Source organism: Pollicipes pollicipes, unplaced genomic scaffold, assembly GCF_011947565.3.
Source record: "Pollicipes pollicipes isolate AB1234 unplaced genomic scaffold, Ppol_2.1 Scaffold_4881;HRSCAF=5763_pilon_pilon_pilon, whole genome shotgun sequence".
NCBI lineage: Eukaryota > Metazoa > Arthropoda > Thecostraca > Pollicipedomorpha > Pollicipedidae > Pollicipes > Pollicipes pollicipes.
In genome coordinates, this window is record NW_023596576.1 from 46,502,267 (window position 1) to 46,510,417 (window position 8,151).

Genomic DNA, 8,151 nt, shown 5'->3' on the forward strand with positions numbered 1-8,151 from the left:
AAAAATGGTTATCCATACTGGCCAAACACATCAAGTCGCGACCCTGCCGAAGGTCATTATCGATGAGGGAGCGCCCGCCGAAGGGCGGCACGCCGTAAGGGAATGCAGCACAGCACAGTATGCGACGTGCAGGTATTTCGCGTCCGGAAGTAGATGGCAATGGGCGATGATATGCGATATGATATATGATAGTATCGTGATATGATGATGTGTTCCTGCCGGGAACCAGCCCACCATTGGCTTGTTTTTCTTCATGAGCATAGAGTAATATAATCTTTTCTGCGAAATGGTTAGCCAAAATTAGGTTAGGCTTCACCTTACTTCATCCGCCCGCAAACTGAGCCCCGCCCGCAAACTGAGCCCCACCCGCAGTGACACTTAGGTCTCAAAACGCGGTTTCAGCATGGAGCGCGTCATATTGTATAATGGTGTTGTACATATCTTCTTTTGATTATGCCCCGGAATGACTTAAAGAGACGCGGCATACTGAAAAAGTGTTCCAGCTTCATGGTCATAACACAGAACCCGTGAAGAGAGTGCGATCTTTGCATGCAGCTTTTTAACCCCTGCCAACTGGCAACAGATCGGTAAAATTCCCGTTTGTACAACGAAGGCTTTGACCTGTTCCTCAGTGACAACAAGCTAGCAGAACGGTATCACCGTGGCGGCGCCTGGCAGTGCCGCTGGTGCACCGGCTTCAAACGCTGGCATAGATTCCCTGAAGCGGGACCAGTTGGCGAAAAGCTAAGACAGCAGCAATAACCTCATTCATCGCAGAAAACCGGGCTGTTGCTGGTAAATAATGATACTCACAGATGTCCTTACAACTTACGTAGTTGGTGAAAATAGTTACAATTCCAAATACGTCAACATTACACAGCCTCTCATGCAAATATTCGTTTACGCAACCCATTTGCGTTCGAGAAAAATATTCAGAATAGCCTTAGTGTTAGGCTGTCTGATAACCGTGCCAGCTGTTTCCATAAAATATAATGAAGCATACCAACTGTTTGTGGTATCACCAGCATCGTATATCTTATCCCGGGCATAAACAGCTTTATACAGCATGTTCTTTTAAATGCACATTTTTGCGGCCTCATGTTGCATAACGCTACTCAACAGTAAATTTTAGTGCACTTAGTGGATCAATATCGGCGTTGGGAGTAGGATCGATGTTATCTGAGTACATTAAGACATATTTGACATGCGATGCAGATTCAGTCAGCTTTTTTACATTCCCGGGAGTGGTCGCAGGGTGGGGGATTCGCAATCTCGGGTTTCATCTTCTGCTGGTATTGTAGCATCTGTCTGTGTGCGTTATGACATATTGAACCGCCATCAAGATGTTTAATCGCATACGGTAAAGTTAAAATTTATTTTGGCAACATTGTCATGTTATTAACAAAAAACATCGTTCTGTTTCTATGTCACAATGAGTTAAATCAGCGTAGAACGCTGCGCACACGTAATACTTGCTGCGACTGATATATTCATTTGATGACTGCGTCACGTACTGGATTCACTAGTTGACATATACTGTGGCCAGTAGTGCCTGAACCGGGGGGGAGGGGGAGGGGGAGATGAAAGCTGAGCCAAAAAACAGCGGAAAATCTTACAATGACGCTATATGTGCCGACTTTGAACAATAACCAAAACTGTGCAACACCCCTCCCCTCCCCTTGACTCGAACGAGCTTCCGTTGACCCCTGGTTTAGCCCTATCTCGGCATCACATCCAGCGTGGTAAGCGGAGACGGCCCGGCGCGCTGGGGACCGGTGTACGGGCCGGCCCCTGTTGCCGCCGCCCTGTCGCCAATGTCGGCACCACATCCTGTTCCTCCCGAGAACGACCGAGCCTAACGGCGACACGTCACGGCGCCGCAGCGGGGTGAACACAACAGCACGTTCCACGAACGCCGGCCGAAATAGCCGACGGAGGCCGGCCCGGGTCCGGCTGGCCGCGGCACGCGCGGTCGTGCTCTCGATGACTGAGTCCTTCGCCGTGCTGTGATGGGAGTGGCGGCGGTGGTTTTGGCACATGACAGTCGTGGTTATTGCTTTATTGCAACACGCTGTTTCATCGAACTGTAGTGCTGGGTAGGAATGTTAGAACGGAAACCAACCACTCTAACAACCGTCACAAAACCCACAGCTCAATAAGGATGCATGCGGGATTCCTTGGATGAAGCACAGCCACAACTTTGCATGCGAATACGTGAAATATAGACGAAAATTCCTGCCAAAGAGGGATCAGACACGTTAGCTACTTTTACTTCTTCTGCCAGGCGCTGGACCAGTGCTTTAGTAGGTCATGCCAATGGCACACAGAAGTGAATTTCACTCCTCCGATGCAACAGCGGCATGCAGCTCACGCCACCTGACGAATTACAGCTGGCTAATGGCACGCCATGCGCGGCTCGCGTGTTTGAGACAAGAGAGACAACGAAAATAGCACATCGGCATGAATCTCGATAGTTGTCATTCGGCTTTACTCGCTGATTCGGTGGAAAAGAATGCCATTGACGTAAGGCCATGAACATACACGTGATGCTGATTGTGGGGTGGTGATAACTAATGATGTCACGGCGTGTGTTGTGGGGTTTGCGCATGTGTTGGTCTAATGGCCTGGCGCTCGCTCCTGCAAGTGCACATGTCATGCGTCATAGACGGCATAAATGTCATAGAAAATATGTCGTCATTCCAACATATTTTGAGCTGTGGAGACAGCAGTCTCCGTGCGGGAAACCCACAATCAAAAACTCCTACGCTCTGACCTAACTGACCTAACTAAACCCACACGGATTCTGAAATCATGTCCAAACAAACGCCGTTTAGAAGTTCTAGAAGCCACATCATCGTTAGAGAAAGAATGCCTGATCTAAACAAGCAGCTTAAGTCACGCATCAATTTGGACCTATTCAGTCACCTCATGAAAACAACCTGGCCAATGTCTGGAGCCTATCATTGGGTAAAACTGACTGGAAAAGTGTGTGTGTGTGTGTGTGTGTGTGTGTGTGTGTGTGTGTGTGTGTGTGTGTGTGTGTGTGTGTGTGTGTGTGTGTGTGTGTGTGTGTGTGTGTGTGTGTGTGTGTGTGTGTGTGTGTTTGTGCTCCAACTCGATGCTTGTGAACATAATTTCCCCTTTGATGATATAATTGCAACATAAATAACGTCCCCTCGCGCTCTAATGCGCCTTATTTCCCAGAGATCAATCCTGGAACCTTGGACTGTAACGCGGCACAAAGCTGTCGTGCGGAACAGTCCTGATCCAGGCGCATGCCCTCGGCAGCAGACAAGCCGGTGTAGCGGAGTGACCGGTGGCTTTCCCATTAATTTGAAGTGGTAGTGGAGAACGACCAGAATTCTAGTGACCTGAAGTGACTGTTGTGCGTTCGGTTCTGTGGCAAGTTACGCAAGTGGGTGGCACATATGCATCGCCATTTATAGCGGCATACATACATCGCATGCATGCATAGACATGCATCGCCTTGTGGCCGTATAACCTAAGATATACGAGATAGTAACCAAGGAATCGGTATCGGCACTTGTTTTTTAGTATTCAGTCCTGACCTTGTCATCGGCTGAATTTCTGGGTTTAGAACCCACTCTTAGCGGTGCTTGTTTCGTGAGCCCCGACACCATTAACCAATCGTGAAATTCCTGGCCAGCGGTTTTACGGCGAAAACCTGGCGTGCCGTAACGCTTGGCACTGCGTAGGACCATTTGATGTCAGCTGAACTTTACCGCACGCGCCGCTACCGGCTGCAGCCTATGTCAGCCAGGGTTAAACAGGAGTGCATACAGTGACCCGAATCCTCCCCCGTCACTAGGCTGCGGCCTATGTCAGCCAGGGTTAAACAGGAGTGCATACAGTGACCCGAATCCTCCCCCGTCCTAGGCTGCGGCCTATGTCAGCCAGGGTTAAACAGGAGTGCATACAGTGACCCGAATCCTCCCCCGTCACTAGGCTGCGGCCTATGTCAGCCAGTGTTAAACAGGAGTGCATACAGTGACCCGAATCCTCCCCCGTCACTAGGCTGCGGCCTATGTCAGCCAGGGTTAAACAGGAGTGCATACAGTGGCCCGAATCCTCCCCCGTCACTAGGCTGCGGCCTATGTCAGCCAGTGTTAAACAGGAGTGCATACAGTGACCCGAATCCTCCCCCGTCACTATCAGGTTAATCGTATTGCAGGCACTCTAACTAATCAGCTGTGGGCAAACTACGGACAGAATTGGAAGTGAAATCATGTCTGCTGTGATTTTTGCGGCCAAGCTTCAGTATTTGAGACGAAACAGCAATGACACTTCGGAATATGAAAACGGCCGTGATAAGGTATAATGACAAAACATAACAAAAACATATTATTCAATTGAATGCTGATAAATATGTCTGGCTTCCATTTGGAAACGACGATTAGATCAACACATTGAAATTTTGTGATCTATTGGTGTAAATAAACATACTTTTACGAGACGCGATGCATGCCGACAACTTGGGCAGGGCCCTATGATGTAAATTAACCCGTAGAAAATATCACTGACGTGCTCAGGAGTCTTAGATGTAAGATGCATCTGAATATTTGGCCACAGCGAACTGGGATACATGGCTGGCCGCGCATGTGCAGAATTTCAAAACTGCCGAAGTTTTTTTTTAAAGCAATGCATTGAAATATCTCAGTGTGGTGGTCTTATCACGCGTCCCACGTGAAAGTGAGATAAAATGCTTACCATGAAAATAGCTAATGGATTCGACTATGCTATGCCGCTTTTAATATAAGATATATCGTTTCGGCAATCCGGTGGCGCCAACATTTCCCCGAAATCCTGAAGCTTACCCAAAAAATAGCCGATAATTCCCTTCCCTTTCCTTCCATAGTTCGCCAACACAGCTCATTTGGACAGAACGCCTGTACTCTGATTACCCTGCTGGCGACGGAGAGGGCTCAAGTCGCTGCATGTGCTCATTATTTGGCCCTGGCTGGTATGGACGGCGACCGGAAGCAGCGCGAGCGGTGCAGGTCAGGTGATGTCAGAGGCTGCTATTCCCAGGGTAGGACCGGCAGTGCAAGAATTGCGGCACGTCAAGTTTTCCAGGTAAAATTATTCCATTTACATGAAGTTTTCACAACGGAATGGTGATGTCAGGGGCACGCAACAAGGAGTGCTTAGCGTGGATACTGATCCCAGAAACTTATGCCGTCAAAAGCTTACAATGAAACTTAAAAAGGACCACAATTGACTTCTTGATTTATTTCCTGCATCATCCCGAGTTAGGACCAAATGAGGATAGATACCTACCGCTCACTCGTCTGATATGTAAACAGAACCAACCGCACAGCAGCCTCTCCAGCTTCACTTCGATTACGCCAATCCTCATTAGGACACTGTCGTGCGAATGGGCCGGCCACCAACCCTCTCCATCCTCCCCCTTTGACCTGCGGCTCCGCTGTCGAGCGCATGTGCCTGGATTAGGACCGTTCCGCTCAGCAGCTTCGTGCTGCGTTGCGGTCTAGGGTCCTAGGGTTAGTTTTTTGAGAAGTAAGGCGCACTGGAACGCAAGAGAAATTTAGTTTTGCTGTGACAAAACACCTTTAGTTAAGTCTTGTAGCACATGCCACGTGTCTCGTTATCTCCGAATGTTTTCCGGCCGATTGACCTCCATCGCTTTCAAACTCAACAAATTCCCACACACGTTAGCTAGCTTACTAACATGGATGATTATTGGCGAACTGATCTTGGATTTACCGAAAACAACGCAGGATTTGCTTCGAGCAACGGAGCAAACGTGCAAGAAACTGACCAGAGGAATGTTTGCCTTTGCATTTAGCAAAACTTGCATTAATAAAACCTGCTGTATAAGTAGACGAATGCAGATATATATATATATATATATATATATATATATATATATATATATATATATATATATATATATATATATATATACATATATATATATATATATATATATATATATATATATGTGTGTGTTTGTGTGTGTGTGTGTGTGTGTGTGTGTGTGTGTGTGTGTGTGTGTGTGTGTGTGTGTGTGTGTGTGTGTGTGTGTGGGCGCGCGCGCGTCAATATTGATATTGATATATGTATGTATGCATAGTTGTTCAAAACCACAAATCAGTAGAGCTAACCAAGTCGTAAAAAGTTCCAAGATGTGCGCTCCACGCTGACGTTGAAGAGTACATACACATACATCGCCATTACGTAGATGCGATGCCCTGCGTGGCTATACCTCTTTACGTCCTGTGCATTAGTTTATCGCCCCATAAAGCCATCAGTGAAATCCCCTGACGCTCCATGGCCTCACCAGTGCCGTGCTCATCGTGGAATTTGGCATAACAGGATGGCCCTTACTGTGTTCACATCGTCCCGAACAACCAATGACTGCGCAGCTATCAGATAAATAAAATAATTAAAAGGACGTGAGCGTGGACGAAATGTTTCACCACCTTTCTGTTCAAAATACACAAAACGACAGATATTGGAGACCACTGAGCGCAGACCCAGACCCTTCACCCAAAACTCCTCTTCTGCCTATTGTCACCACATAGTGGCTGAAAACATCGGTCAGATCTGAGAGCATAGAAAAGACTTCATGCAGTTGCGTCTCCGCTTTCCCCAAACATCGAAAAGCAAGAAGATACGTTAAGTGGTCGATTTAAAGCATGCCAATGAGGCTATAACCAGATAATACACTTCATCTTCTCCACCCACGACTGTGATTCAGAAGAAGCTCCCGAGCGTGACAGTGACCTTCCGTAATCTGCGTGGCCCTGGCGACCATCCATGGCCCGACCGGAAGGAGTCAGGTCGAGTCACCCAGTCACGCGGCGCCCTGGGAAACCTTCACAAAGCTCCACCTCTCCCGGCACCACCGCCGCCGGCTCCGGCAAAAAAAGAGCCGGAGGCCGGCCGGCGGGTGGGCCTGTCACGGCAGAGGTGCGCCTATTGATTCGGCGAGGGCGTGGTCGCCCGCCCGGGTCACAGCAGCGCCGCCCTGCCGCGTGCCAGCGCCGTGAATTAGTAATGACGCCGGCCGCAGTGCCGCCGCCGACGCCGCTGTCGCCGCCGCCGACGCCGCCGCCGTCCTCAGACGGCGCGTCGCGTGCGTACACACCGCCCGCACGGCAGGCGACGCCCTCGGGGCAAGTGCGTGACGTCACGAGAGGGTCCTCACCGCCGGTACGGTACGAGTGGCCGCCGACTAAGGCGCCGTGGCGCGGTCGCCAGGTCCTGCCCTGATGTGTATGCGCTGGTGGACCGAGGGGGACGGCTCGAGAGCAGGGCGGGTCATGTGAGGAGGACGCAAAGATAGCTTGGGAGGGTCTTCCTTGCGTGCGGATCAATGCGAGAGGAGGTGATAAGTGCTTCATTTGCATGGAATGTGGACATATTCGGCGCTGCTAAGTAATCATGTCTTGGTCGTGCTACCTCTTTATTAATCGCGACATCCGATGGTATGCTAACGTGAGGGGACAGCTTACTTCTACCGAGTGCATGCATTTTTTGACCAAAGGTGATGTTATTGCTGCTGTTGGTAGTGGTTCAAGCTTTATAAAATTCTTCGGAACGCTATTCTATGTAAAAGCAGAGAGGTGTCGGCAAACAGCTTACAGGATTTGTAACCTAATTATTCCGTGTCTGCATGTCCACTCCCTATCAAATAGCATTTATTAATGTTCTGGTGAAAGGGATAGCGTCTGGGACACTGCTGACCTGCGATACGTGACCTTGCTACGCACTGATAGGTAAGGAAAGACCATTCGAGACATCGCAAAACAGCATGAAGTATTTGACTGGCTGCGTTGTATGCTCATCGAGACTGGGCTGGTAACCTGATTCCTGCTTAAAGCCGAACCAGTGTAACGCGTCTCGAGTTGACTCGGATTCCGTTCTAATGGTATGCGGTGCTTTTCCGGAACCGATTCCAATCACGTCGATTTCTTTGGAGCAATTCCGACCAACCAGACAATTATTACACAGGACACGTAATTACTGCATAAATTAGCGTTCAGCTTCCCTGCAGATGGTGTTGTCTTCGTTTACGGCCGAGTTAACTCATGGATGACGTCGGCCGAAGCAGTTGTTTTAACTTCAACTTCGACTCATTTCATTTTAAAAAGCTATCTTACACTA